This window comes from Dunckerocampus dactyliophorus, unplaced genomic scaffold, assembly GCF_027744805.1.
Source record: "Dunckerocampus dactyliophorus isolate RoL2022-P2 unplaced genomic scaffold, RoL_Ddac_1.1 HiC_scaffold_23, whole genome shotgun sequence".
Lineage (NCBI taxonomy): Eukaryota > Metazoa > Chordata > Actinopteri > Syngnathiformes > Syngnathidae > Dunckerocampus > Dunckerocampus dactyliophorus.
Window position 1 is genome coordinate 55,637 of NW_026559859.1, and position 22,851 is coordinate 78,487.

General features: G+C 51.0%; 55 non-coding genes across 55 annotated transcripts; all 55 read right to left on the bottom strand.

The window, feature by feature from the left end:
- Positions 1-39: 39 nt before the first annotated feature.
- LOC129175254 (5S ribosomal RNA) lies at positions 40-159 on the bottom strand. Its single transcript, XR_008568219.1, has one exon. It is a non-coding gene; the product is annotated as a 5S ribosomal RNA (ribosomal RNA).
- Positions 160-459: 300 nt separating this feature from the next.
- LOC129175686 (5S ribosomal RNA) lies at positions 460-578 on the bottom strand. Its single transcript, XR_008568634.1, has one exon. It is a non-coding gene; the product is annotated as a 5S ribosomal RNA (ribosomal RNA).
- Positions 579-878: 300 nt separating this feature from the next.
- LOC129175255 (5S ribosomal RNA) lies at positions 879-998 on the bottom strand. The gene has a single exon (XR_008568220.1). It is a non-coding gene; the product is annotated as a 5S ribosomal RNA (ribosomal RNA).
- A 300-nt stretch (positions 999-1,298) lies between these two features.
- On the bottom strand, positions 1,299-1,417 carry LOC129175697 (5S ribosomal RNA). The gene has a single exon (XR_008568645.1). It is a non-coding gene; the product is annotated as a 5S ribosomal RNA (ribosomal RNA).
- A 300-nt stretch (positions 1,418-1,717) lies between these two features.
- On the bottom strand, positions 1,718-1,837 carry LOC129175256 (5S ribosomal RNA). The gene has a single exon (XR_008568221.1). It is a non-coding gene; the product is annotated as a 5S ribosomal RNA (ribosomal RNA).
- Positions 1,838-2,137: 300 nt separating this feature from the next.
- On the bottom strand, positions 2,138-2,256 carry LOC129175677 (5S ribosomal RNA). The gene has a single exon (XR_008568626.1). It is a non-coding gene; the product is annotated as a 5S ribosomal RNA (ribosomal RNA).
- A 300-nt stretch (positions 2,257-2,556) lies between these two features.
- On the bottom strand, positions 2,557-2,675 carry LOC129175708 (5S ribosomal RNA). The gene has a single exon (XR_008568656.1). It is a non-coding gene; the product is annotated as a 5S ribosomal RNA (ribosomal RNA).
- Positions 2,676-2,975: 300 nt separating this feature from the next.
- LOC129175678 (5S ribosomal RNA) lies at positions 2,976-3,094 on the bottom strand. Its single transcript, XR_008568627.1, has one exon. It is a non-coding gene; the product is annotated as a 5S ribosomal RNA (ribosomal RNA).
- Positions 3,095-3,394: 300 nt separating this feature from the next.
- LOC129175257 (5S ribosomal RNA) lies at positions 3,395-3,514 on the bottom strand. Its single transcript, XR_008568222.1, has one exon. It is a non-coding gene; the product is annotated as a 5S ribosomal RNA (ribosomal RNA).
- Positions 3,515-3,814: 300 nt separating this feature from the next.
- LOC129175679 (5S ribosomal RNA) lies at positions 3,815-3,933 on the bottom strand. Its single transcript, XR_008568628.1, has one exon. It is a non-coding gene; the product is annotated as a 5S ribosomal RNA (ribosomal RNA).
- Positions 3,934-4,233: 300 nt separating this feature from the next.
- LOC129175258 (5S ribosomal RNA) lies at positions 4,234-4,353 on the bottom strand. The gene has a single exon (XR_008568223.1). It is a non-coding gene; the product is annotated as a 5S ribosomal RNA (ribosomal RNA).
- Positions 4,354-4,653: 300 nt separating this feature from the next.
- LOC129175719 (5S ribosomal RNA) lies at positions 4,654-4,772 on the bottom strand. Its single transcript, XR_008568667.1, has one exon. It is a non-coding gene; the product is annotated as a 5S ribosomal RNA (ribosomal RNA).
- A 300-nt stretch (positions 4,773-5,072) lies between these two features.
- LOC129175259 (5S ribosomal RNA) lies at positions 5,073-5,192 on the bottom strand. Its single transcript, XR_008568224.1, has one exon. It is a non-coding gene; the product is annotated as a 5S ribosomal RNA (ribosomal RNA).
- Positions 5,193-5,492: 300 nt separating this feature from the next.
- LOC129175680 (5S ribosomal RNA) lies at positions 5,493-5,611 on the bottom strand. The gene has a single exon (XR_008568629.1). It is a non-coding gene; the product is annotated as a 5S ribosomal RNA (ribosomal RNA).
- Positions 5,612-5,911: 300 nt separating this feature from the next.
- Positions 5,912-6,030, bottom strand: LOC129175730 (5S ribosomal RNA). The gene has a single exon (XR_008568678.1). It is a non-coding gene; the product is annotated as a 5S ribosomal RNA (ribosomal RNA).
- A 300-nt stretch (positions 6,031-6,330) lies between these two features.
- Positions 6,331-6,449, bottom strand: LOC129174753 (5S ribosomal RNA). Its single transcript, XR_008567730.1, has one exon. It is a non-coding gene; the product is annotated as a 5S ribosomal RNA (ribosomal RNA).
- A 300-nt stretch (positions 6,450-6,749) lies between these two features.
- LOC129175337 (5S ribosomal RNA) lies at positions 6,750-6,869 on the bottom strand. Its single transcript, XR_008568299.1, has one exon. It is a non-coding gene; the product is annotated as a 5S ribosomal RNA (ribosomal RNA).
- A 300-nt stretch (positions 6,870-7,169) lies between these two features.
- On the bottom strand, positions 7,170-7,288 carry LOC129175681 (5S ribosomal RNA). Its single transcript, XR_008568630.1, has one exon. It is a non-coding gene; the product is annotated as a 5S ribosomal RNA (ribosomal RNA).
- Positions 7,289-7,588: 300 nt separating this feature from the next.
- LOC129175682 (5S ribosomal RNA) lies at positions 7,589-7,707 on the bottom strand. The gene has a single exon (XR_008568631.1). It is a non-coding gene; the product is annotated as a 5S ribosomal RNA (ribosomal RNA).
- A 300-nt stretch (positions 7,708-8,007) lies between these two features.
- On the bottom strand, positions 8,008-8,126 carry LOC129174930 (5S ribosomal RNA). Its single transcript, XR_008567902.1, has one exon. It is a non-coding gene; the product is annotated as a 5S ribosomal RNA (ribosomal RNA).
- Positions 8,127-8,426: 300 nt separating this feature from the next.
- LOC129175260 (5S ribosomal RNA) lies at positions 8,427-8,546 on the bottom strand. The gene has a single exon (XR_008568225.1). It is a non-coding gene; the product is annotated as a 5S ribosomal RNA (ribosomal RNA).
- Positions 8,547-8,846: 300 nt separating this feature from the next.
- Positions 8,847-8,965, bottom strand: LOC129175741 (5S ribosomal RNA). The gene has a single exon (XR_008568689.1). It is a non-coding gene; the product is annotated as a 5S ribosomal RNA (ribosomal RNA).
- A 300-nt stretch (positions 8,966-9,265) lies between these two features.
- On the bottom strand, positions 9,266-9,385 carry LOC129175261 (5S ribosomal RNA). The gene has a single exon (XR_008568226.1). It is a non-coding gene; the product is annotated as a 5S ribosomal RNA (ribosomal RNA).
- A 300-nt stretch (positions 9,386-9,685) lies between these two features.
- On the bottom strand, positions 9,686-9,804 carry LOC129175684 (5S ribosomal RNA). Its single transcript, XR_008568632.1, has one exon. It is a non-coding gene; the product is annotated as a 5S ribosomal RNA (ribosomal RNA).
- A 300-nt stretch (positions 9,805-10,104) lies between these two features.
- LOC129175753 (5S ribosomal RNA) lies at positions 10,105-10,223 on the bottom strand. The gene has a single exon (XR_008568700.1). It is a non-coding gene; the product is annotated as a 5S ribosomal RNA (ribosomal RNA).
- Positions 10,224-10,523: 300 nt separating this feature from the next.
- Positions 10,524-10,642, bottom strand: LOC129175764 (5S ribosomal RNA). The gene has a single exon (XR_008568711.1). It is a non-coding gene; the product is annotated as a 5S ribosomal RNA (ribosomal RNA).
- Positions 10,643-10,942: 300 nt separating this feature from the next.
- LOC129175685 (5S ribosomal RNA) lies at positions 10,943-11,061 on the bottom strand. The gene has a single exon (XR_008568633.1). It is a non-coding gene; the product is annotated as a 5S ribosomal RNA (ribosomal RNA).
- Positions 11,062-11,361: 300 nt separating this feature from the next.
- LOC129175687 (5S ribosomal RNA) lies at positions 11,362-11,480 on the bottom strand. The gene has a single exon (XR_008568635.1). It is a non-coding gene; the product is annotated as a 5S ribosomal RNA (ribosomal RNA).
- Positions 11,481-11,780: 300 nt separating this feature from the next.
- LOC129175688 (5S ribosomal RNA) lies at positions 11,781-11,899 on the bottom strand. Its single transcript, XR_008568636.1, has one exon. It is a non-coding gene; the product is annotated as a 5S ribosomal RNA (ribosomal RNA).
- A 300-nt stretch (positions 11,900-12,199) lies between these two features.
- On the bottom strand, positions 12,200-12,318 carry LOC129175185 (5S ribosomal RNA). The gene has a single exon (XR_008568154.1). It is a non-coding gene; the product is annotated as a 5S ribosomal RNA (ribosomal RNA).
- Positions 12,319-12,618: 300 nt separating this feature from the next.
- LOC129175776 (5S ribosomal RNA) lies at positions 12,619-12,737 on the bottom strand. Its single transcript, XR_008568722.1, has one exon. It is a non-coding gene; the product is annotated as a 5S ribosomal RNA (ribosomal RNA).
- A 300-nt stretch (positions 12,738-13,037) lies between these two features.
- LOC129175262 (5S ribosomal RNA) lies at positions 13,038-13,157 on the bottom strand. The gene has a single exon (XR_008568227.1). It is a non-coding gene; the product is annotated as a 5S ribosomal RNA (ribosomal RNA).
- A 300-nt stretch (positions 13,158-13,457) lies between these two features.
- Positions 13,458-13,576, bottom strand: LOC129175689 (5S ribosomal RNA). Its single transcript, XR_008568637.1, has one exon. It is a non-coding gene; the product is annotated as a 5S ribosomal RNA (ribosomal RNA).
- A 300-nt stretch (positions 13,577-13,876) lies between these two features.
- Positions 13,877-13,996, bottom strand: LOC129175263 (5S ribosomal RNA). The gene has a single exon (XR_008568228.1). It is a non-coding gene; the product is annotated as a 5S ribosomal RNA (ribosomal RNA).
- Positions 13,997-14,296: 300 nt separating this feature from the next.
- On the bottom strand, positions 14,297-14,415 carry LOC129175690 (5S ribosomal RNA). Its single transcript, XR_008568638.1, has one exon. It is a non-coding gene; the product is annotated as a 5S ribosomal RNA (ribosomal RNA).
- Positions 14,416-14,715: 300 nt separating this feature from the next.
- Positions 14,716-14,835, bottom strand: LOC129175265 (5S ribosomal RNA). Its single transcript, XR_008568230.1, has one exon. It is a non-coding gene; the product is annotated as a 5S ribosomal RNA (ribosomal RNA).
- Positions 14,836-15,135: 300 nt separating this feature from the next.
- LOC129175788 (5S ribosomal RNA) lies at positions 15,136-15,254 on the bottom strand. The gene has a single exon (XR_008568734.1). It is a non-coding gene; the product is annotated as a 5S ribosomal RNA (ribosomal RNA).
- Positions 15,255-15,554: 300 nt separating this feature from the next.
- Positions 15,555-15,674, bottom strand: LOC129175266 (5S ribosomal RNA). Its single transcript, XR_008568231.1, has one exon. It is a non-coding gene; the product is annotated as a 5S ribosomal RNA (ribosomal RNA).
- Positions 15,675-15,974: 300 nt separating this feature from the next.
- On the bottom strand, positions 15,975-16,093 carry LOC129175691 (5S ribosomal RNA). Its single transcript, XR_008568639.1, has one exon. It is a non-coding gene; the product is annotated as a 5S ribosomal RNA (ribosomal RNA).
- A 300-nt stretch (positions 16,094-16,393) lies between these two features.
- On the bottom strand, positions 16,394-16,512 carry LOC129175799 (5S ribosomal RNA). Its single transcript, XR_008568745.1, has one exon. It is a non-coding gene; the product is annotated as a 5S ribosomal RNA (ribosomal RNA).
- A 300-nt stretch (positions 16,513-16,812) lies between these two features.
- Positions 16,813-16,931, bottom strand: LOC129175441 (5S ribosomal RNA). Its single transcript, XR_008568395.1, has one exon. It is a non-coding gene; the product is annotated as a 5S ribosomal RNA (ribosomal RNA).
- A 300-nt stretch (positions 16,932-17,231) lies between these two features.
- On the bottom strand, positions 17,232-17,351 carry LOC129175338 (5S ribosomal RNA). Its single transcript, XR_008568300.1, has one exon. It is a non-coding gene; the product is annotated as a 5S ribosomal RNA (ribosomal RNA).
- Positions 17,352-17,651: 300 nt separating this feature from the next.
- Positions 17,652-17,770, bottom strand: LOC129175692 (5S ribosomal RNA). Its single transcript, XR_008568640.1, has one exon. It is a non-coding gene; the product is annotated as a 5S ribosomal RNA (ribosomal RNA).
- Positions 17,771-18,070: 300 nt separating this feature from the next.
- On the bottom strand, positions 18,071-18,189 carry LOC129175693 (5S ribosomal RNA). The gene has a single exon (XR_008568641.1). It is a non-coding gene; the product is annotated as a 5S ribosomal RNA (ribosomal RNA).
- Positions 18,190-18,489: 300 nt separating this feature from the next.
- On the bottom strand, positions 18,490-18,608 carry LOC129174931 (5S ribosomal RNA). Its single transcript, XR_008567903.1, has one exon. It is a non-coding gene; the product is annotated as a 5S ribosomal RNA (ribosomal RNA).
- A 300-nt stretch (positions 18,609-18,908) lies between these two features.
- Positions 18,909-19,028, bottom strand: LOC129175267 (5S ribosomal RNA). The gene has a single exon (XR_008568232.1). It is a non-coding gene; the product is annotated as a 5S ribosomal RNA (ribosomal RNA).
- Positions 19,029-19,328: 300 nt separating this feature from the next.
- Positions 19,329-19,447, bottom strand: LOC129175810 (5S ribosomal RNA). Its single transcript, XR_008568756.1, has one exon. It is a non-coding gene; the product is annotated as a 5S ribosomal RNA (ribosomal RNA).
- A 300-nt stretch (positions 19,448-19,747) lies between these two features.
- LOC129175268 (5S ribosomal RNA) lies at positions 19,748-19,867 on the bottom strand. Its single transcript, XR_008568233.1, has one exon. It is a non-coding gene; the product is annotated as a 5S ribosomal RNA (ribosomal RNA).
- Positions 19,868-20,167: 300 nt separating this feature from the next.
- Positions 20,168-20,286, bottom strand: LOC129175694 (5S ribosomal RNA). The gene has a single exon (XR_008568642.1). It is a non-coding gene; the product is annotated as a 5S ribosomal RNA (ribosomal RNA).
- A 300-nt stretch (positions 20,287-20,586) lies between these two features.
- Positions 20,587-20,705, bottom strand: LOC129175822 (5S ribosomal RNA). The gene has a single exon (XR_008568767.1). It is a non-coding gene; the product is annotated as a 5S ribosomal RNA (ribosomal RNA).
- A 300-nt stretch (positions 20,706-21,005) lies between these two features.
- LOC129175833 (5S ribosomal RNA) lies at positions 21,006-21,124 on the bottom strand. Its single transcript, XR_008568778.1, has one exon. It is a non-coding gene; the product is annotated as a 5S ribosomal RNA (ribosomal RNA).
- Positions 21,125-21,424: 300 nt separating this feature from the next.
- LOC129175695 (5S ribosomal RNA) lies at positions 21,425-21,543 on the bottom strand. The gene has a single exon (XR_008568643.1). It is a non-coding gene; the product is annotated as a 5S ribosomal RNA (ribosomal RNA).
- A 300-nt stretch (positions 21,544-21,843) lies between these two features.
- LOC129175696 (5S ribosomal RNA) lies at positions 21,844-21,962 on the bottom strand. The gene has a single exon (XR_008568644.1). It is a non-coding gene; the product is annotated as a 5S ribosomal RNA (ribosomal RNA).
- Positions 21,963-22,262: 300 nt separating this feature from the next.
- LOC129175698 (5S ribosomal RNA) lies at positions 22,263-22,381 on the bottom strand. Its single transcript, XR_008568646.1, has one exon. It is a non-coding gene; the product is annotated as a 5S ribosomal RNA (ribosomal RNA).
- Positions 22,382-22,681: 300 nt separating this feature from the next.
- On the bottom strand, positions 22,682-22,800 carry LOC129175699 (5S ribosomal RNA). Its single transcript, XR_008568647.1, has one exon. It is a non-coding gene; the product is annotated as a 5S ribosomal RNA (ribosomal RNA).
- Positions 22,801-22,851: the final 51 nt, after the last annotated feature.

Consider the following 22,851-nt stretch of genomic DNA (forward strand, 5'->3'; position numbering starts at 1 on the left):
GGGAAACAGCGCCCTCTGCTGAAAGCCAAGAGCCTAAAAAGCTTACAGCACCTGGTATTCCCAGGCGGTCTCCCATTCCAAGTACTCACCAGGCCCGCCCCTGCTTAGCTTCCGAGATCGGACGAGATCGGGCGTTCTCAGGGTAGTATGGCCGTAAGCCGGAAAGCTCTCTGAAAACTTTCCTTTTAAAGACGACACTGGTCAAACTGCGCTTCTGCGAACGGTCTCGGATGTGTGTGCACACTTTGCTGCTCGTATGGTTTTTCTGGCTGTTTTGTGCCACCGGTCGCAGCCACAGCCAGCCTGTAAGCCTGTTTGAACTTCACAGCAGAGAGAAAAACACTGTAGATGGATGTTCCTCACATGAGGGCAAAATAAATACTCTTCCTCCATTCAAAGTGATGGCGTTTTCCAAGAAGTGGGAAACAGCGCCCTCTGCTGAAAGCCAAGAGCCTAAAAAGCTTACAGCACCTGGTATTCCCAGGCGGTCTCCCATCCAAGTACTAACCAGGCCCGCCCCTGCTTAGCTTCCGAGATCGGACGAGATCGGGCGTTCTCAGGGTAGTATGGCCGTAAGCCGGAAAGCTCTCTGAAAACTTTCCTTTTAAAGACGACACTGGTCAAACTGCGCTTCTGCAAACGGTCTCGGATGTGTGTGCACACTTTGCTGCTCGTATGGTTTTTCTGGCTGTTTTGTGCCACCGGTCGCAGCCACAGCCAGCCTGTAAGCCTGTTTGAACTTCACAGCAGAGAGAAAAACACTGTAGATGGATGTTCCTCACATGAGGGCAAAATAAATACTCTTCCTCCATTCAAAGTGATGGCGTTTTCCAAGAAGTGGGAAACAGCGCCCTCTGCTGAAAGCCAAGAGCCTAAAAAGCTTACAGCACCTGGTATTCCCAGGCGGTCTCCCATTCCAAGTACTCACCAGGCCCGCCCCTGCTTAGCTTCCGAGATCGGACGAGATCGGGCGTTCTCAGGGTAGTATGGCCGTAAGCCGGAAAGCTCTCTGAAAACTTTCCTTTTAAAGACGACACTGGTCAAACTGCGCTTCTGCGAACGGTCTCGGATGTGTGTGCACACTTTGCTGCTCGTATGGTTTTTCTGGCTGTTTTGTGCCACCGGTCGCAGCCACAGCCAGCCTGTAAGCCTGTTTGAACTTCACAGCAGAGAGAAAAACACTGTAGATGGATGTTCCTCACATGAGGGCAAAATAAATACTCTTCCTCCATTCAAAGTGATGGCGTTTTCCAAGAAGTGGGAAACAGCGCCCTCTGCTGAAAGCCAAGAGCCTAAAAAGCTTACAGCACCTGGTATTCCCAGGCGGTCTCCCATCCAAGTACTAACCAGGCCCGCCCCTGCTTAGCTTCCGAGATCGGACGAGATCGGGCGTTCTCAGGGTAGTATGGCCGTAAGCCGGAAAGCTCTCTGAAAACTTTCCTTTTAAAGACGACACTGGTCAAACTGCGCTTCTGCAAACGGTCTCGGATGTGTGTGCACACTTTGCTGCTCGTATGGTTTTTCTGGCTGTTTTGTGCCACCGGTCGCAGCCACAGCCAGCCTGTAAGCCTGTTTGAACTTCACAGCAGAGAGAAAAACACTGTAGATGGATGTTCCTCACATGAGGGCAAAATAAATACTCTTCCTCCATTCAAAGTGATGGCGTTTTCCAAGAAGTGGGAAACAGCGCCCTCTGCTGAAAGCCAAGAGCCTAAAAAGCTTACAGCACCTGGTATTCCCAGGCGGTCTCCCATTCCAAGTACTCACCAGGCCCGCCCCTGCTTAGCTTCCGAGATCGGACGAGATCGGGCGTTCTCAGGGTAGTATGGCCGTAAGCCGGAAAGCTCTCTGAAAACTTTCCTTTTAAAGACGACACTGGTCAAACTGCGCTTCTGCAAACGGTCTCGGATGTGTGTGCACACTTTGCTGCTCGTATGGTTTTTCTGGCTGTTTTGTGCCACCGGTCGCAGCCACAGCCAGCCTGTAAGCCTGTTTGAACTTCACAGCAGAGAGAAAAACACTGTAGATGGATGTTCCTCACATGAGGGCAAAATAAATACTCTTCCTCCATTCAAAGTGATGGCGTTTTCCAAGAAGTGGGAAACAGCGTCCTCTGCTGAAAGCCAAGAGCCTAAAAAGCTTACAGCACCTGGTATTCCCAGGCGGTCTCCCATCCAAGTACTCACCAGGCCCGCCCCTGCTTAGCTTCCGAGATCGGACGAGATCGGGCGTTCTCAGGGTAGTATGGCCGTAAGCCGGAAAGCTCTCTGAAAACTTTCCTTTTAAAGACGACACTGGTCAAACTGCGCTTCTGCAAACGGTCTCGGATGTGTGTGCACACTTTGCTGCTCGTATGGTTTTTCTGGCTGTTTTGTGCCACCGGTCGCAGCCACAGCCAGCCTGTAAGCCTGTTTGAACTTCACAGCAGAGAGAAAAACACTGTAGATGGATGTTCCTCACATGAGGGCAAAATAAATACTCTTCCTCCATTCAAAGTGATGGCGTTTTCCAAGAAGTGGGAAACAGCGCCCTCTGCTGAAAGCCAAGAGCCTAAAAAGCTTACAGCACCTGGTATTCCCAGGCGGTCTCCCATCCAAGTACTAACCAGGCCCGCCCCTGCTTAGCTTCCGAGATCGGACGAGATCGGGCGTTCTCAGGGTAGTATGGCCGTAAGCCGGAAAGCTCTCTGAAAACTTTCCTTTTAAAGACGACACTGGTCAAACTGCGCTTCTGCAAACGGTCTCGGATGTGTGTGCACACTTTGCTGCTCGTATGGTTTTTCTGGCTGTTTTGTGCCACCGGTCGCAGCCACAGCCAGCCTGTAAGCCTGTTTGAACTTCACAGCAGAGAGAAAAACACTGTAGATGGATGTTCCTCCCATGAGGGCAAAATAAATACTCTTCCTCCATTCAAAGTGATGGCGTTTTCCAAGAAGTGGGAAACAGCGCCCTCTGCTGAAAGCCAAGAGCCTAAAAAGCTTACAGCACCTGGTATTCCCAGGCGGTCTCCCATCCAAGTACTCACCAGGCCCGCCCCTGCTTAGCTTCCGAGATCGGACGAGATCGGGCGTTCTCAGGGTAGTATGGCCGTAAGCCGGAAAGCTCTCTGAAAACTTTCCTTTTAAAGACGACACTGGTCAAACTGCGCTTCTGCAAACGGTCTCGGATGTGTGTGCACACTTTGCTGCTCGTATGGTTTTTCTGGCTGTTTTGTGCCACCGGTCGCAGCCACAGCCAGCCTGTAAGCCTGTTTGAACTTCACAGCAGAGAGAAAAACACTGTAGATGGATGTTCCTCACATGAGGGCAAAATAAATACTCTTCCTCCATTCAAAGTGATGGCGTTTTCCAAGAAGTGGGAAACAGCGCCCTCTGCTGAAAGCCAAGAGCCTAAAAAGCTTACAGCACCTGGTATTCCCAGGCGGTCTCCCATTCCAAGTACTCACCAGGCCCGCCCCTGCTTAGCTTCCGAGATCGGACGAGATCGGGCGTTCTCAGGGTAGTATGGCCGTAAGCCGGAAAGCTCTCTGAAAACTTTCCTTTTAAAGACGACACTGGTCAAACTGCGCTTCTGCAAACGGTCTCGGATGTGTGTGCACACTTTGCTGCTCGTATGGTTTTTCTGGCTGTTTTGTGCCACCGGTCGCAGCCACAGCCAGCCTGTAAGCCTGTTTGAACTTCACAGCAGAGAGAAAAACACTGTAGATGGATGTTCCTCACATGAGGGCAAAATAAATACTCTTCCTCCATTCAAAGTGATGGCGTTTTCCAAGAAGTGGGAAACAGCGCCCTCTGCTGAAAGCCAAGAGCCTAAAAAGCTTACAGCACCTGGTATTCCCAGGCGGTCTCCCATCCAAGTACTCACCAGGCCCGCCCCTGCTTAGCTTCCGAGATCGGACGAGATCGGGCGTTCTCAGGGTAGTATGGCCGTAAGCCGGAAAGCTCTCTGAAAACTTTCCTTTTAAAGACGACACTGGTCAAACTGCGCTTCTGCAAACGGTCTCGGATGTGTGTGCACACTTTGCTGCTCGTATGGTTTTTCTGGCTGTTTTGTGCCACCGGTCGCAGCCACAGCCAGCCTGTAAGCCTGTTTGAACTTCACAGCAGAGAGAAAAACACTGTAGATGGATGTTCCTCACATGAGGGCAAAATAAATACTCTTCCTCCATTCAAAGTGATGGCGTTTTCCAAGAAGTGGGAAACAGCGCCCTCTGCTGAAAGCCAAGAGCCTAAAAAGCTTACAGCACCTGGTATTCCCAGGCGGTCTCCCATTCCAAGTACTCACCAGGCCCGCCCCTGCTTAGCTTCCGAGATCGGACGAGATCGGGCGTTCTCAGGGTAGTATGGCCGTAAGCCGGAAAGCTCTCTGAAAACTTTCCTTTTAAAGACGACACTGGTCAAACTGCGCTTCTGCGAACGGTCTCGGATGTGTGTGCACACTTTGCTGCTCGTATGGTTTTTCTGGCTGTTTTGTGCCACCGGTCGCAGCCACAGCCAGCCTGTAAGCCTGTTTGAACTTCACAGCAGAGAGAAAAACACTGTAGATGGATGTTCCTCACATGAGGGCAAAATAAATACTCTTCCTCCATTCAAAGTGATGGCGTTTTCCAAGAAGTGGGAAACAGCGCCCTCTGCTGAAAGCCAAGAGCCTAAAAAGCTTACAGCACCTGGTATTCCCAGGCGGTCTCCCATCCAAGTACTAACCAGGCCCGCCCCTGCTTAGCTTCCGAGATCGGACGAGATCGGGCGTTCTCAGGGTAGTATGGCCGTAAGCCGGAAAGCTCTCTGAAAACTTTCCTTTTAAAGACGACACTGGTCAAACTGCGCTTCTGCAAACGGTCTCGGATGTGTGTGCACACTTTGCTGCTCGTATGGTTTTTCTGGCTGTTTTGTGCCACCGGTCGCAGCCACAGCCAGCCTGTAAGCCTGTTTGAACTTCACAGCAGAGAGAAAAACACTGTAGATGGATGTTCCTCACATGAGGGCAAAATAAATACTCTTCCTCCATTCAAAGTGATGGCGTTTTCCAAGAAGTGGGAAACAGCGCCCTCTGCTGAAAGCCAAGAGCCTAAAAAGCTTACAGCACCTGGTATTCCCAGGCGGTCTCCCATTCCAAGTACTCACCAGGCCCGCCCCTGCTTAGCTTCCGAGATCGGACGAGATCGGGCGTTCTCAGGGTAGTATGGCCGTAAGCCGGAAAGCTCTCTGAAAACTTTCCTTTTAAAGACGACACTGGTCAAACTGCGCTTCTGCAAACGGTCTCGGATGTGTGTGCACACTTTGCTGCTCGTATGGTTTTTCTGGCTGTTTTGTGCCACCGGTCGCAGCCACAGCCAGCCTGTAAGCCTGTTTGAACTTCACAGCAGAGAGAAAAACACTGTAGATGGATGTTCCTCACATGAGGGCAAAATAAATACTCTTCCTCCATTCAAAGTGATGGCGTTTTCCAAGAAGTGGGAAACAGCGTCCTCTGCTGAAAGCCAAGAGCCTAAAAAGCTTACAGCACCTGGTATTCCCAGGCGGTCTCCCATCCAAGTACTCACCAGGCCCGCCCCTGCTTAGCTTCCGAGATCGGACGAGATCGGGCGTTCTCAGGGTAGTATGGCCGTAAGCCGGAAAGCTCTCTGAAAACTTTCCTTTTAAAGACGACACTGGTCAAACTGCGCTTCTGCAAACGGTCTCGGATGTGTGTGCACACTTTGCTGCTCGTATGGTTTTTCTGGCTGTTTTGTGCCACCGGTCGCAGCCACAGCCAGCCTGTAAGCCTGTTTGAACTTCACAGCAGAGAGAAAAACACTGTAGATGGATGTTCCTCACATGAGGGCAAAATAAATACTCTTCCTCCATTCAAAGTGATGGCGTTTTCCAAGAAGTGGGAAACAGCGCCCTCTGCTGAAAGCCAAGAGCCTAAAAAGCTTACAGCACCTGGTATTCCCAGGCGGTCTCCCATCCAAGTACTAACCAGGCCCGCCCCTGCTTAGCTTCCGAGATCGGACGAGATCGGGCGTTCTCAGGGTAGTATGGCCGTAAGCCGGAAAGCTCTCTGAAAACTTTCCTTTTAAAGACGACACTGGTCAAACTGCGCTTCTGCAAACGGTCTCGGATGTGTGTGCACACTTTGCTGCTCGTATGGTTTTTCTGGCTGTTTTGTGCCACCGGTCGCAGCCACAGCCAGCCTGTAAGCCTGTTTGAACTTCACAGCAGAGAGAAAAACACTGTAGATGGATGTTCCTCCCATGAGGGCAAAATAAATACTCTTCCTCCATTCAAAGTGATGGCGTTTTCAGAGAGGTGGGAAACAGCGCCCTCTGCTGAAAGCCAAGAGCCTAAAAAGCTTACAGCACCTGGTATTCCCAGGCGGTCTCCCATCCAAGTACTAACCAGGCCCACCCCTGCTTAGCTTCCGAGATCGGACGAGATCGGGCGTTCTCAGGGTAGTATGGCCGTAAGCCGGAAAGCTCTCTGAAAACTTTCCTTTTAAAGACGACACTGGTCAAACTGCGCTTCTGCAAACGGTTTCGGATGTGTGTGCACACTTTGCTGCTCGTATGGTTTTTCTGGCTGTTTTGTGCCACCGGTCGCAGCCACAGCCAGCCTGTAAGCCTGTTTGAACTTCACAGCAGAGAGAAAAACACTGTAGATGGATGTTCCTCACATGAGGGCAAAATAAATACTCTTCCTCCATTCAAAGTGATGGCGTTTTCCAAGAAGTGGGAAACAGCGCCCTCTGCTGAAAGCCAAGAGCCTAAAAAGCTTACAGCACCTGGTATTCCCAGGCGGTCTCCCATTCCAAGTACTCACCAGGCCCGCCCCTGCTTAGCTTCCGAGATCGGACGAGATCGGGCGTTCTCAGGGTAGTATGGCTGTAAGCCGGAAAGCTCTCTGAAAACTTTCCTTTTAAAGACGACACTGGTCAAACTGCGCTTCTGCAAACGGTCTCGGATGTGTGTGCACACTTTGCTGCTCGTATGGTTTTTCTGGCTGTTTTGTGCCACCGGTCGCAGCCACAGCCAGCCTGTAAGCCTGTTTGAACTTCACAGCAGAGAGAAAAACACTGTAGATGGATGTTCCTCACATGAGGGCAAAATAAATACTCTTCCTCCATTCAAAGTGATGGCGTTTTCCAAGAAGTGGGAAACAGCGCCCTATGCTGAAAGCCAAGAGCCTAAAAAGCTTACAGCACCTGGTATTCCCAGGCGGTCTCCCATCCAAGTACTCACCAGGCCCGCCCCTGCTTAGCTTCCGAGATCGGACGAGATCGGGCGTTCTCAGGGTAGTATGGCCGTAAGCCGGAAAGCTCTCTGAAAACTTTCCTTTTAAAGACGACACTGGTCAAACTGCGCTTCTGCAAACGGTCTCGGATGTGTGTGCACACTTTGCTGCTCGTATGGTTTTTCTGGCTGTTTTGTGCCACCGGTCGCAGCCACAGCCAGCCTGTAAGCCTGTTTGAACTTCACAGCAGAGAGAAAAACACTGTAGATGGATGTTCCTCACATGAGGGCAAAATAAATACTCTTCCTCCATTCAAAGTGATGGCGTTTTCCAAGAAGTGGGAAACAGCGCCCTCTGCTGAAAGCCAAGAGCCTAAAAAGCTTACAGCACCTGGTATTCCCAGGCGGTCTCCCATCCAAGTACTCACCAGGCCCGCCCCTGCTTAGCTTCCGAGATCGGACGAGATCGGGCGTTCTCAGGGTAGTATGGCCGTAAGCCGGAAAGCTCTCTGAAAACTTTCCTTTTAAAGACGACACTGGTCAAACTGCGCTTCTGCAAACGGTCTCGGATGTGTGTGCACACTTTGCTGCTCGTATGGTTTTTCTGGCTGTTTTGTGCCACCGGTCGCAGCCACAGCCAGCCTGTAAGCCTGTTTGAACTTCACAGCAGAGAGAAAAACACTGTAGATGGATGTTCCTCACATGAGGGCAAAATAAATACTCTTCCTCCATTCAAAGTGATGGCGTTTTCCAAGAAGTGGGAAACAGCGCCCTCTGCTGAAAGCCAAGAGCCTAAAAAGCTTACAGCACCTGGTATTCCCAGGCGGTGTCCCATCCAAGTACTAACCAGGCCCGCCCCTGCTTAGCTTCCGAGATCGGACGAGATCGGGCGTTCTCAGGGTAGTATGGCCGTAAGCCGGAAAGCTCTCTGAAAACTTTCCTTTTAAAGACGACACTGGTCAAACTGCGCTTCTGCAAACGGTCTCGGATGTGTGTGCACACTTTGCTGCTCGTATGGTTTTTCTGGCTGTTTTGTGCCACCGGTCGCAGCCACAGCCAGCCTGTAAGCCTGTTTGAACTTCACAGCAGAGAGAAAAACACTGTAGATGGATGTTCCTCACATGAGGGCAAAATAAATACTCTTCCTCCATTCAAAGTGATGGCGTTTTCCAAGAAGTGGGAAACAGCGCCCTCTGCTGAAAGCCAAGAGCCTAAAAAGCTTACAGCACCTGGTATTCCCAGGCGGTCTCCCATTCCAAGTACTCACCAGGCCCGCCCCTGCTTAGCTTCCGAGATCGGACGAGATCGGGCGTTCTCAGGGTAGTATGGCCGTAAGCCGGAAAGCTCTCTGAAAACTTTCCTTTTAAAGACGACACTGGTCAAACTGCGCTTCTGCGAACGGTCTCGGATGTGTGTGCACACTTTGCTGCTCGTATGGTTTTTCTGGCTGTTTTGTGCCACCGGTCGCAGCCACAGCCAGCCTGTAAGCCTGTTTGAACTTCACAGCAGAGAGAAAAACACTGTAGATGGATGTTCCTCACATGAGGGCAAAATAAATACTCTTCCTCCATTCAAAGTGATGGCGTTTTCCAAGAAGTGGGAAACAGCGCCCTCTGCTGAAAGCCAAGAGCCTAAAAAGCTTACAGCACCTGGTATTCCCAGGCGGTCTCCCATCCAAGTACTAACCAGGCCCGCCCCTGCTTAGCTTCCGAGATCGGACGAGATCGGGCGTTCTCAGGGTAGTATGGCCGTAAGCCGGAAAGCTCTCTGAAAACTTTCCTTTTAAAGACGACACTGGTCAAACTGCGCTTCTGCAAACGGTCTCGGATGTGTGTGCACACTTTGCTGCTCGTATGGTTTTTCTGGCTGTTTTGTGCCACCGGTCGCAGCCACAGCCAGCCTGTAAGCCTGTTTGAACTTCACAGCAGAGAGAAAAACACTGTAGATGGATGTTCCTCACATGAGGGCAAAATAAATACTCTTCCTCCATTCAAAGTGATGGCGTTTTCCAAGAAGTGGGAAACAGCGCCCTCTGCTGAAAGCCAAGAGCCTAAAAAGCTTACAGCACCTGGTATTCCCAGGCGGTCTCCCATTCCAAGTACTCACCAGGCCCGCCCCTGCTTAGCTTCCGAGATCGGACGAGATCGGGCGTTCTCAGGGTAGTATGGCCGTAAGCCGGAAAGCTCTCTGAAAACTTTCCTTTTAAAGACGACACTGGTCAAACTGCGCTTCTGCAAACGGTCTCGGATGTGTGTGCACACTTTGCTGCTCGTATGGTTTTTCTGGCTGTTTTGTGCCACCGGTCGCAGCCACAGCCAGCCTGTAAGCCTGTTTGAACTTCACAGCAGAGAGAAAAACACTGTAGATGGATGTTCCTCACATGAGGGCAAAATAAATACTCTTCCTCCATTCAAAGTGATGGCGTTTTCCAAGAAGTGGGAAACAGCGCCCTCTGCTGAAAGCCAAGAGCCTAAAAAGCTTACAGCACCTGGTATTCCCAGGCGGTCTCCCATCCAAGTACTCACCAGGCCCGCCCCTGCTTAGCTTCCGAGATCGGACGAGATCGGGCGTTCTCAGGGTAGTATGGCCGTAAGCCGGAAAGCTCTCTGAAAACTTTCCTTTTAAAGACGACACTGGTCAAACTGCGCTTCTGCAAACGGTCTCGGATGTGTGTGCACACTTTGCTGCTCGTATGGTTTTTCTGGCTGTTTTGTGCCACCGGTCGCAGCCACAGCCAGCCTGTAAGCCTGTTTGAACTTCACAGCAGAGAGAAAAACACTGTAGATGGATGTTCCTCACATGAGGGCAAAATAAATACTCTTCCTCCATTCAAAGTGATGGCGTTTTCCAAGAAGTGGGAAACAGCGCCCTCTGCTGAAAGCCAAGAGCCTAAAAAGCTTACAGCACCTGGTATTCCCAGGCGGTCTCCCATCCAAGTACTAACCAGGCCCGCCCCTGCTTAGCTTCCGAGATCGGACGAGATCGGGCGTTCTCAGGGTAGTATGGCCGTAAGCCGGAAAGCTCTCTGAAAACTTTCCTTTTAAAGACGACACTGGTCAAACTGCGCTTCTGCAAACGGTCTCGGATGTGTGTGCACACTTTGCTGCTCGTATGGTTTTTCTGGCTGTTTTGTGCCACCGGTCGCAGCCACAGCCAGCCTGTAAGCCTGTTTGAACTTCACAGCAGAGAGAAAAACACTGTAGATGGATGTTCCTCCCATGAGGGCAAAATAAATACTCTTCCTCCATTCAAAGTGATGGCGTTTTCAGAGAGGTGGGAAACAGCGCCCTCTGCTGAAAGCCAAGAGCCTAAAAAGCTTACAGCACCTGGTATTCCCAGGCGGTCTCCCATCCAAGTACTAACCAGGCCCGCCCCTGCTTAGCTTCCGAGATCGGACGAGATCGGGCGTTCTCAGGGTAGTATGGCCGTAAGCCGGAAAGCTCTCTGAAAACTTTCCTTTTAAAGACGACACTGGTCAAACTGCGCTTCTGCAAACGGTCTCGGATGTGTGTGCACACTTTGCTGCTCGTATGGTTTTTCTGGCTGTTTTGTGCCACCGGTCGCAGCCACAGCCAGCCTGTAAGCCTGTTTGAACTTCACAGCAGAGAGAAAAACACTGTAGATGGATGTTCCTCACATGAGGGCAAAATAAATACTCTTCCTCCATTCAAAGTGATGGCGTTTTCCAAGAAGTGGGAAACAGCGCCCTCTGCTGAAAGCCAAGAGCCTAAAAAGCTTACAGCACCTGGTATTCCCAGGCGGTCTCCCATCCAAGTACTCACCAGGCCCGCCCCTGCTTAGCTTCCGAGATCGGACGAGATCGGGCGTTCTCAGGGTAGTATGGCCGTAAGCCGGAAAGCTCTCTGAAAACTTTCCTTTTAAAGACGACACTGGTCAAACTGCGCTTCTGCAAACGGTCTCGGATGTGTGTGCACACTTTGCTGCTCGTATGGTTTTTCTGGCTGTTTTGTGCCACCGGTCGCAGCCACAGCCAGCCTGTAAGCCTGTTTGAACTTCACAGCAGAGAGAAAAACACTGTAGATGGATGTTCCTCACATGAGGGCAAAATAAATACTCTTCCTCCATTCAAAGTGATGGCGTTTTCCAAGAAGTGGGAAACAGCGCCCTCTGCTGAAAGCCAAGAGCCTAAAAAGCTTACAGCACCTGGTATTCCCAGGCGGTCTCCCATCCAAGTACTCACCAGGCCCGCCCCTGCTTAGCTTCCGAGATCGGACGAGATCGGGCGTTCTCAGGGTAGTATGGCCGTAAGCCGGAAAGCTCTCTGAAAACTTTCCTTTTAAAGACGACACTGGTCAAACTGCGCTTCTGCAAACGGTCTCGGATGTGTGTGCACACTTTGCTGCTCGTATGGTTTTTCTGGCTGTTTTGTGCCACCGGTCGCAGCCACAGCCAGCCTGTAAGCCTGTTTGAACTTCACAGCAGAGAGAAAAACACTGTAGATGGATGTTCCTCCCATGAGGGCAAAATAAATACTCTTCCTCCATTCAAAGTGATGGCGTTTTCCAAGAGGTGGGAAACAGCGCCCTCTGCTGAAAGCCAAGAGCCTAAAAAGCTTACAGCACCTGGTATTCCCAGGCGGTCTCCCATCCAAGTACTCACCAGGCCCGCCCCTGCTTAGCTTCCGAGATCGGACGAGATCGGGCGTTCTCAGGGTAGTATGGCCGTAAGCCGGAAAGCTCTCTGAAAACTTTCCTTTTAAAGACGACACTGGTCAAACTGCGCTTCTGCAAACGGTCTCGGATGTGTGTGCACACTTTGCTGCTCGTATGGTTTTTCTGGCTGTTTTGTGCCACCGGTCGCAGCCACAGCCAGCCTGTAAGCCTGTTTGAACTTCACAGCAGAGAGAAAAACACTGTAGATGGATGTTCCTCACATGAGGGCAAAATAAATACTCTTCCTCCATTCAAAGTGATGGCGTTTTCCAAGAAGTGGGAAACAGCGCCCTCTGCTGAAAGCCAAGAGCCTAAAAAGCTTACAGCACCTGGTATTCCCAGGCGGTCTCCCATCCAAGTACTCACCAGGCCCGCCCCTGCTTAGCTTCCGAGATCGGACAAGATCGGGCGTTCTCAGGGTAGTATGGCCGTAAGCCGGAAAGCTCTCTGAAAACTTTCCTTTTAAAGACGACACTGGTCAAACTGCGCTTCTGCAAACGGTCTCGGATGTGTGTGCACACTTTGCTGCTCGTATGGTTTTTCTGGCTGTTTTGTGCCACCGGTCGCAGCCACAGCCAGCCTGTAAGCCTGTTTGAACTTCACAGCAGAGAGAAAAACACTGTAGATGGATGTTCCTCACATGAGGGCAAAATAAATACTCTTCCTCCATTCAAAGTGATGGCGTTTTCCAAGAAGTGGGAAACAGCGCCCTCTGCTGAAAGCCAAGAGCCTAAAAAGCTTACAGCACCTGGTATTCCCAGGCGGTCTCCCATCCAAGTACTAACCAGGCCCGCCCCTGCTTAGCTTCCGAGATCGGACGAGATCGGGCGTTCTCAGGGTAGTATGGCCGTAAGCCGGAAAGCTCTCTGAAAACTTTCCTTTTAAAGACGACACTGGTCAAACTGCGCTTCTGCAAACGGTCTCGGATGTGTGTGCACACTTTGCTGCTCGTATGGTTTTTCTGGCTGTTTTGTGCCACCGGTCGCAGCCACAGCCAGCCTGTAAGCCTGTTTGAACTTCACAGCAGAGAGAAAAACACTGTAGATGGATGTTCCTCACATGAGGGCAAAATAAATACTCTTCCTCCATTCAAAGTGATGGCGTTTTCCAAGAAGTGGGAAACAGCGCCCTCTGCTGAAAGCCAAGAGCCTAAAAAGCTTACAGCACCTGGTATTCCCAGGCGGTCTCCCATTCCAAGTACTCACCAGGCCCGCCCCTGCTTAGCTTCCGAGATCGGACGAGATCGGGCGTTCTCAGGGTAGTATGGCCGTAAGCCGGAAAGCTCTCTGAAAACTTTCCTTTTAAAGACGACACTGGTCAAACTGCGCTTCTGCGAACGGTCTCGGATGTGTGTGCACACTTTGCTGCTCGTATGGTTTTTCTGGCTGTTTTGTGCCACCGGTCGCAGCCACAGCCAGCCTGTAAGCCTGTTTGAACTTCACAGCAGAGAGAAAAACACTGTAGATGGATGTTCCTCACATGAGGGCAAAATAAATACTCTTCCTCCATTCAAAGTGATGGCGTTTTCCAAGAAGTGGGAAACAGCGCCCTCTGCTGAAAGCCAAGAGCCTAAAAAGCTTACAGCACCTGGTATTCCCAGGCGGTCTCCCATCCAAGTACTCACCAGGCCCGCCCCTGCTTAGCTTCCGAGATCGGACGAGATCGGGCGTTCTCAGGGTAGTATGGCCGTAAGCCGGAAAGCTCTCTGAAAACTTTCCTTTTAAAGACGACACTGGTCAAACTGCGCTTCTGCAAACGGTCTCGGATGTGTGTGCACACTTTGCTGCTCGTATGGTTTTTCTGGCTGTTTTGTGCCACCGGTCGCAGCCACAGCCAGCCTGTAAGCCTGTTTGAACTTCACAGCAGAGAGAAAAACACTGTAGATGGATGTTCCTCACATGAGGGCAAAATAAATACTCTTCCTCCATTCAAAGTGATGGCGTTTTCCAAGAAGTGGGAAACAGCGCCCTCTGCTGAAAGCCAAGAGCCTAAAAAGCTTACAGCACCTGGTATTCCCAGGCGGTCTCCCATTCCAAGTACTCACCAGGCCCGCCCCTGCTTAGCTTCCGAGATCGGACGAGATCGGGCGTTCTCAGGGTAGTATGGCCGTAAGCCGGAAAGCTCTCTGAAAACTTTCCTTTTAAAGACGACACTGGTCAAACTGCGCTTCTGCAAACGGTCTCGGATGTGTGTGCACACTTTGCTGCTCGTATGGTTTTTCTGGCTGTTTTGTGCCACCGGTCGCAGCCACAGCCAGCCTGTAAGCCTGTTTGAACTTCACAGCAGAGAGAAAAACACTGTAGATGGATGTTCCTCACATGAGGGCAAAATAAATACTCTTCCTCCATTCAAAGTGATGGCGTTTTCCAAGAAGTGGGAAACAGCGCCCTCTGCTGAAAGCCAAGAGCCTAAAAAGCTTACAGCACCTGGTATTCCCAGGCGGTCTCCCATCCAAGTACTCACCAGGCCCGCCCCTGCTTAGCTTCCGAGATCGGACGAGATCGGGCGTTCTCAGGGTAGTATGGCCGTAAGCCGGAAAGCTCTCTGAAAACTTTCCTTTTAAAGACGACACTGGTCAAACTGCGCTTCTGCAAACGGTCTCGGATGTGTGTGCACACTTTGCTGCTCGTATGGTTTTTCTGGCTGTTTTGTGCCACCGGTCGCAGCCACAGCCAGCCTGTAAGCCTGTTTGAACTTCACAGCAGAGAGAAAAACACTGTAGATGGATGTTCCTCACATGAGGGCAAAATAAATACTCTTCCTCCATTCAAAGTGATGGCGTTTTCCAAGAAGTGGGAAACAGCGCCCTCTGCTGAAAGCCAAGAGCCTAAAAAGCTTACAGCACCTGGTATTCCCAGGCGGTCTCCCATTCCAAGTACTCACCAGGCCCGCCCCTGCTTAGCTTCCGAGATCGGACGAGATCGGGCGTTCTCAGGGTAGTATGGCCGTAAGCCGGAAAGCTCTCTGAAAACTTTCCTTTTAAAGACGACACTGGTCAAACTGCGCTTCTGCGAACGGTCTCGGATGTGTGTGCACACTTTGCTGCTCGTATGGTTTTTCTGGCTGTTTTGTGCCACCGGTCGCAGCCACAGCCAGCCTGTAAGCCTGTTTGAACTTCACAGCAGAGAGAAAAACACTGTAGATGGATGTTCCTCACATGAGGGCAAAATAAATACTCTTCCTCCATTCAAAGTGATGGCGTTTTCCAAGAAGTGGGAAACAGCGCCCTCTGCTGAAAGCCAAGAGCCTAAAAAGCTTACAGCACCTGGTATTCCCAGGCGGTCTCCCATCCAAGTACTAACCAGGCCCGCCCCTGCTTAGCTTCCGAGATCGGACGAGATCGGGCGTTCTCAGGGTAGTATGGCCGTAAGCCGGAAAGCTCTCTGAAAACTTTCCTTTTAAAGACGACACTGGTCAAACTGCGCTTCTGCAAACGGTCTCGGATGTGTGTGCACACTTTGCTGCTCGTATGGTTTTTCTGGCTGTTTTGTGCCACCGGTCGCAGCCACAGCCAGCCTGTAAGCCTGTTTGAACTTCACAGCAGAGAGAAAAACACTGTAGATGGATGTTCCTCACATGAGGGCAAAATAAATACTCTTCCTCCATTCAAAGTGATGGCGTTTTCCAAGAAGTGGGAAACAGCGCCCTCTGCTGAAAGCCAAGAGCCTAAAAAGCTTACAGCACCTGGTATTCCCAGGCGGTCTCCCATTCCAAGTACTCACCAGGCCCGCCCCTGCTTAGCTTCCGAGATCGGACGAGATCGGGCGTTCTCAGGGTAGTATGGCCGTAAGCCGGAAAGCTCTCTGAAAACTTTCCTTTTAAAGACGACACTGGTCAAACTGCGCTTCTGCAAACGGTCTCGGATGTGTGTGCACACTTTGCTGCTCGTATGGTTTTTCTGGCTGTTTTGTGCCACCGGTCGCAGCCACAGCCAGCCTGTAAGCCTGTTTGAACTTCACAGCAGAGAGAAAAACACTGTAGATGGATGTTCCTCACATGAGGGCAAAATAAATACTCTTCCTCCATTCAAAGTGATGGCGTTTTCCAAGAAGTGGGAAACAGCGTCCTCTGCTGAAAGCCAAGAGCCTAAAAAGCTTACAGCACCTGGTATTCCCAGGCGGTCTCCCATCCAAGTACTCACCAGGCCCGCCCCTGCTTAGCTTCCGAGATCGGACGAGATCGGGCGTTCTCAGGGTAGTATGGCCGTAAGCCGGAAAGCTCTCTGAAAACTTTCCTTTTAAAGACGACACTGGTCAAACTGCGCTTCTGCAAACGGTCTCGGATGTGTGTGCACACTTTGCTGCTCGTATGGTTTTTCTGGCTGTTTTGTGCCACCGGTCGCAGCCACAGCCAGCCTGTAAGCCTGTTTGAACTTCACAGCAGAGAGAAAAACACTGTAGATGGATGTTCCTCACATGAGGGCAAAATAAATACTCTTCCTCCATTCAAAGTGATGGCGTTTTCCAAGAAGTGGGAAACAGCGCCCTCTGCTGAAAGCCAAGAGCCTAAAAAGCTTACAGCACCTGGTATTCCCAGGCGGTCTCCCATCCAAGTACTAACCAGGCCCGCCCCTGCTTAGCTTCCGAGATCGGACGAGATCGGGCGTTCTCAGGGTAGTATGGCCGTAAGCCGGAAAGCTCTCTGAAAACTTTCCTTTTAAAGACGACACTGGTCAAACTGCGCTTCTGCAAACGGTCTCGGATGTGTGTGCACACTTTGCTGCTCGTATGGTTTTTCTGGCTGTTTTGTGCCACCGGTCGCAGCCACAGCCAGCCTGTAAGCCTGTTTGAACTTCACAGCAGAGAGAAAAACACTGTAGATGGATGTTCCTCCCATGAGGGCAAAATAAATACTCTTCCTCCATTCAAAGTGATGGCGTTTTCAGAGAGGTGGGAAACAGCGCCCTCTGCTGAAAGCCAAGAGCCTAAAAAGCTTACAGCACCTGGTATTCCCAGGCGGTCTCCCATCCAAGTACTAACCAGGCCCACCCCTGCTTAGCTTCCGAGATCGGACGAGATCGGGCGTTCTCAGGGTAGTATGGCCGTAAGCCGGAAAGCTCTCTGAAAACTTTCCTTTTAAAGACGACACTGGTCAAACTGCGCTTCTGCAAACGGTCTCGGATGTGTGTGCACACTTTGCTGCTCGTATGGTTTTTCTGGCTGTTTTGTGCCACCGGTCGCAGCCACAGCCAGCCTGTAAGCCTGTTTGAACTTCACAGCAGAGAGAAAAACACTGTAGATGGATGTTCCTCACATGAGGGCAAAATAAATACTCTTCCTCCATTCAAAGTGATGGCGTTTTCCAAGAAGTGGGAAACAGCGCCCTCTGCTGAAAGCCAAGAGCCTAAAAAGCTTACAGCACCTGGTATTCCCAGGCGGTCTCCCATTCCAAGTACTCACCAGGCCCGCCCCTGCTTAGCTTCCGAGATCGGACGAGATCGGGCGTTCTCAGGGTAGTATGGCTGTAAGCCGGAAAGCTCTCTGAAAACTTTCCTTTTAAAGACGACACTGGTCAAACTGCGCTTCTGCAAACGGTCTCGGATGTGTGTGCACACTTTGCTGCTCGTATGGTTTTTCTGGCTGTTTTGTGCCACCGGTCGCAGCCACAGCCAGCCTGTAAGCCTGTTTGAACTTCACAGCAGAGAGAAAAACACTGTAGATGGATGTTCCTCACATGAGGGCAAAATAAATACTCTTCCTCCATTCAAAGTGATGGCGTTTTCCAAGAAGTGGGAAACAGCGCCCTCTGCTGAAAGCCAAGAGCCTAAAAAGCTTACAGCACCTGGTATTCCCAGGCGGTCTCCCATCCAAGTACTCACCAGGCCCGCCCCTGCTTAGCTTCCGAGATCGGACGAGATCGGGCGTTCTCAGGGTAGTATGGCCGTAAGCCGGAAAGCTCTCTGAAAACTTTCCTTTTAAAGACGACACTGGTCAAACTGCGCTTCTGCAAACGGTCTCGGATGTGTGTGCACACTTTGCTGCTCGTATGGTTTTTCTGGCTGTTTTGTGCCACCGGTCGCAGCCACAGCCAGCCTGTAAGCCTGTTTGAACTTCACAGCAGAGAGAAAAACACTGTAGATGGATGTTCCTCACATGAGGGCAAAATAAATACTCTTCCTCCATTCAAAGTGATGGCGTTTTCCAAGAAGTGGGAAACAGCGCCCTCTGCTGAAAGCCAAGAGCCTAAAAAGCTTACAGCACCTGGTATTCCCAGGCGGTCTCCCATCCAAGTACTCACCAGGCCCGCCCCTGCTTAGCTTCCGAGATCGGACGAGATCGGGCGTTCTCAGGGTAGTATGGCCGTAAGCCGGAAAGCTCTCTGAAAACTTTCCTTTTAAAGACGACACTGGTCAAACTGCGCTTCTGCAAACGGTCTCGGATGTGTGTGCACACTTTGCTGCTCGTATGGTTTTTCTGGCTGTTTTGTGCCACCGGTCGCAGCCACAGCCAGCCTGTAAGCCTGTTTGAACTTCACAGCAGAGAGAAAAACACTGTAGATGGATGTTCCTCACATGAGGGCAAAATAAATACTCTTCCTCCATTCAAAGTGATGGCGTTTTCCAAGAAGTGGGAAACAGCGCCCTCTGCTGAAAGCCAAGAGCCTAAAAAGCTTACAGCACCTGGTATTCCCAGGCGGTGTCCCATCCAAGTACTAACCAGGCCCGCCCCTGCTTAGCTTCCGAGATCGGACGAGATCGGGCGTTCTCAGGGTAGTATGGCCGTAAGCCGGAAAGCTCTCTGAAAACTTTCCTTTTAAAGACGACACTGGTCAAACTGCGCTTCTGCAAACGGTCTCGGATGTGTGTGCACACTTTGCTGCTCGTATGGTTTTTCTGGCTGTTTTGTGCCACCGGTCGCAGCCACAGCCAGCCTGTAAGCCTGTTTGAACTTCACAGCAGAGAGAAAAACACTGTAGATGGATGTTCCTCACATGAGGGCAAAATAAATACTCTTCCTCCATTCAAAGTGATGGCGTTTTCCAAGAAGTGGGAAACAGCGCCCTCTGCTGAAAGCCAAGAGCCTAAAAAGCTTACAGCACCTGGTATTCCCAGGCGGTCTCCCATTCCAAGTACTCACCAGGCCCGCCCCTGCTTAGCTTCCGAGATCGGACGAGATCGGGCGTTCTCAGGGTAGTATGGCCGTAAGCCGGAAAGCTCTCTGAAAACTTTCCTTTTAAAGACGACACTGGTCAAACTGCGCTTCTGCGAACGGTCTCGGATGTGTGTGCACACTTTGCTGCTCGTATGGTTTTTCTGGCTGTTTTGTGCCACCGGTCGCAGCCACAGCCAGCCTGTAAGCCTGTTTGAACTTCACAGCAGAGAGAAAAACACTGTAGATGGATGTTCCTCACATGAGGGCAAAATAAATACTCTTCCTCCATTCAAAGTGATGGCGTTTTCCAAGAAGTGGGAAACAGCGCCCTCTGCTGAAAGCCAAGAGCCTAAAAAGCTTACAGCACCTGGTATTCCCAGGCGGTCTCCCATCCAAGTACTAACCAGGCCCGCCCCTGCTTAGCTTCCGAGATCGGACGAGATCGGGCGTTCTCAGGGTAGTATGGCCGTAAGCCGGAAAGCTCTCTGAAAACTTTCCTTTTAAAGACGACACTGGTCAAACTGCGCTTCTGCAAACGGTCTCGGATGTGTGTGCACACTTTGCTGCTCGTATGGTTTTTCTGGCTGTTTTGTGCCACCGGTCGCAGCCACAGCCAGCCTGTAAGCCTGTTTGAACTTCACAGCAGAGAGAAAAACACTGTAGATGGATGTTCCTCACATGAGGGCAAAATAAATACTCTTCCTCCATTCAAAGTGATGGCGTTTTCCAAGAAGTGGGAAACAGCGCCCTCTGCTGAAAGCCAAGAGCCTAAAAAGCTTACAGCACCTGGTATTCCCAGGCGGTCTCCCATTCCAAGTACTCACCAGGCCCGCCCCTGCTTAGCTTCCGAGATCGGACGAGATCGGGCGTTCTCAGGGTAGTATGGCCGTAAGCCGGAAAGCTCTCTGAAAACTTTCCTTTTAAAGACGACACTGGTCAAACTGCGCTTCTGCAAACGGTCTCGGATGTGTGTGCACACTTTGCTGCTCGTATGGTTTTTCTGGCTGTTTTGTGCCACCGGTCGCAGCCACAGCCAGCCTGTAAGCCTGTTTGAACTTCACAGCAGAGAGAAAAACACTGTAGATGGATGTTCCTCACATGAGGGCAAAATAAATACTCTTCCTCCATTCAAAGTGATGGCGTTTTCCAAGAAGTGGGAAACAGCGCCCTCTGCTGAAAGCCAAGAGCCTAAAAAGCTTACAGCACCTGGTATTCCCAGGCGGTCTCCCATCCAAGTACTCACCAGGCCCGCCCCTGCTTAGCTTCCGAGATCGGACGAGATCGGGCGTTCTCAGGGTAGTATGGCCGTAAGCCGGAAAGCTCTCTGAAAACTTTCCTTTTAAAGACGACACTGGTCAAACTGCGCTTCTGCAAACGGTCTCGGATGTGTGTGCACACTTTGCTGCTCGTATGGTTTTTCTGGCTGTTTTGTGCCACCGGTCGCAGCCACAGCCAGCCTGTAAGCCTGTTTGAACTTCACAGCAGAGAGAAAAACACTGTAGATGGATGTTCCTCACATGAGGGCAAAATAAATACTCTTCCTCCATTCAAAGTGATGGCGTTTTCCAAGAAGTGGGAAACAGCGCCCTCTGCTGAAAGCCAAGAGCCTAAAAAGCTTACAGCACCTGGTATTCCCAGGCGGTCTCCCATCCAAGTACTAACCAGGCCCGCCCCTGCTTAGCTTCCGAGATCGGACGAGATCGGGCGTTCTCAGGGTAGTATGGCCGTAAGCCGGAAAGCTCTCTGAAAACTTTCCTTTTAAAGACGACACTGGTCAAACTGCGCTTCTGCAAACGGTCTCGGATGTGTGTGCACACTTTGCTGCTCGTATGGTTTTTCTGGCTGTTTTGTGCCACCGGTCGCAGCCACAGCCAGCCTGTAAGCCTGTTTGAACTTCACAGCAGAGAGAAAAACACTGTAGATGGATGTTCCTCCCATGAGGGCAAAATAAATACTCTTCCTCCATTCAAAGTGATGGCGTTTTCAGAGAGGTGGGAAACAGCGCCCTCTGCTGAAAGCCAAGAGCCTAAAAAGCTTACAGCACCTGGTATTCCCAGGCGGTCTCCCATCCAAGTACTAACCAGGCCCGCCCCTGCTTAGCTTCCGAGATCGGACGAGATCGGGCGTTCTCAGGGTAGTATGGCCGTAAGCCGGAAAGCTCTCTGAAAACTTTCCTTTTAAAGACGACACTGGTCAAACTGCGCTTCTGCAAACGGTCTCGGATGTGTGTGCACACTTTGCTGCTCGTATGGTTTTTCTGGCTGTTTTGTGCCACCGGTCGCAGCCACAGCCAGCCTGTAAGCCTGTTTGAACTTCACAGCAGAGAGAAAAACACTGTAGATGGATGTTCCTCACATGAGGGCAAAATAAATACTCTTCCTCCATTCAAAGTGATGGCGTTTTCCAAGAAGTGGGAAACAGCGCCCTCTGCTGAAAGCCAAGAGCCTAAAAAGCTTACAGCACCTGGTATTCCCAGGCGGTCTCCCATCCAAGTACTCACCAGGCCCGCCCCTGCTTAGCTTCCGAGATCGGACGAGATCGGGCGTTCTCAGGGTAGTATGGCCGTAAGCCGGAAAGCTCTCTGAAAACTTTCCTTTTAAAGACGACACTGGTCAAACTGCGCTTCTGCAAACGGTCTCGGATGTGTGTGCACACTTTGCTGCTCGTATGGTTTTTCTGGCTGTTTTGTGCCACCGGTCGCAGCCACAGCCAGCCTGTAAGCCTGTTTGAACTTCACAGCAGAGAGAAAAACACTGTAGATGGATGTTCCTCACATGAGGGCAAAATAAATACTCTTCCTCCATTCAAAGTGATGGCGTTTTCCAAGAAGTGGGAAACAGCGCCCTCTGCTGAAAGCCAAGAGCCTAAAAAGCTTACAGCACCTGGTATTCCCAGGCGGTCTCCCATCCAAGTACTCACCAGGCCCGCCCCTGCTTAGCTTCCGAGATCGGACGAGATCGGGCGTTCTCAGGGTAGTATGGCCGTAAGCCGGAAAGCTCTCTGAAAACTTTCCTTTTAAAGACGACACTGGTCAAACTGCGCTTCTGCAAACGGTCTCGGATGTGTGTGCACACTTTGCTGCTCGTATGGTTTTTCTGGCTGTTTTGTGCCACCGGTCGCAGCCACAGCCAGCCTGTAAGCCTGTTTGAACTTCACAGCAGAGAGAAAAACACTGTAGATGGATGTTCCTCCCATGAGGGCAAAATAAATACTCTTCCTCCATTCAAAGTGATGGCGTTTTCCAAGAGGTGGGAAACAGCGCCCTCTGCTGAAAGCCAAGAGCCTAAAAAGCTTACAGCACCTGGTATTCCCAGGCGGTCTCCCATCCAAGTACTCACCAGGCCCGCCCCTGCTTAGCTTCCGAGATCGGACGAGATCGGGCGTTCTCAGGGTAGTATGGCCGTAAGCCGGAAAGCTCTCTGAAAACTTTCCTTTTAAAGACGACACTGGTCAAACTGCGCTTCTGCAAACGGTCTCGGATGTGTGTGCACACTTTGCTGCTCGTATGGTTTTTCTGGCTGTTTTGTGCCACCGGTCGCAGCCACAGCCAGCCTGTAAGCCTGTTTGAACTTCACAGCAGAGAGAAAAACACTGTAGATGGATGTTCCTCACATGAGGGCAAAATAAATACTCTTCCTCCATTCAAAGTGATGGCGTTTTCCAAGAAGTGGGAAACAGCGCCCTCTGCTGAAAGCCAAGAGCCTAAAAAGCTTACAGCACCTGGTATTCCCAGGCGGTCTCCCATCCAAGTACTCACCAGGCCCGCCCCTGCTTAGCTTCCGAGATCGGACGAGATCGGGCGTTCTCAGGGTAGTATGGCCGTAAGCCGGAAAGCTCTCTGAAAACTTTCCTTTTAAAGACGACACTGGTCAAACTGC